The sequence below is a fragment of the Poecilia latipinna genome, unplaced genomic scaffold (genome assembly GCF_001443285.1).
Source record: "Poecilia latipinna isolate Pla-1442-1.1 unplaced genomic scaffold, P_latipinna-1.0 Scaffold288, whole genome shotgun sequence".
Lineage (NCBI taxonomy): Eukaryota > Metazoa > Chordata > Actinopteri > Cyprinodontiformes > Poeciliidae > Poecilia > Poecilia latipinna.
The window spans coordinates 354,832-355,105 of NW_015112904.1; the positions used below are offsets into that span (position 1 = coordinate 354,832).

At 47.1% G+C, this 274-nt stretch overlaps 1 pseudogene; it reads right to left on the reverse strand.

The window, feature by feature from the left end:
• The window catches only part of LOC106948450 (E3 ubiquitin/ISG15 ligase TRIM25-like), a 9,440-nt pseudogene that overhangs the window by 8,037 nt on the left and 1,129 nt on the right, over positions 1-274 (reverse strand).

Below are 274 nucleotides of genomic sequence, written 5' to 3' on the forward strand. Positions count from 1 at the left end.
CGACTGTTGCCTTCCTGTTTCCCTCTGATAGAACCAGCTTTATGTTTGCTGTGTCTGGATCCAGAGTGATTTGACATTAATATTTTAAGAATCCAGCTCTGGTCTTTGGTTCTGGTTCTGACAGTAGAACATCCACCTCAGTGACTATCAGTGAGATGTCTGTCCATGAGTCTCTCAGGACGTCCTGTAGTTTGCCTCTGAGCTCTGACACAGCTGCTGTCACGTCCTCAAAGTGTCTCAGAGGACGGATGTTGATGCTGGATGAGTGTGTCGA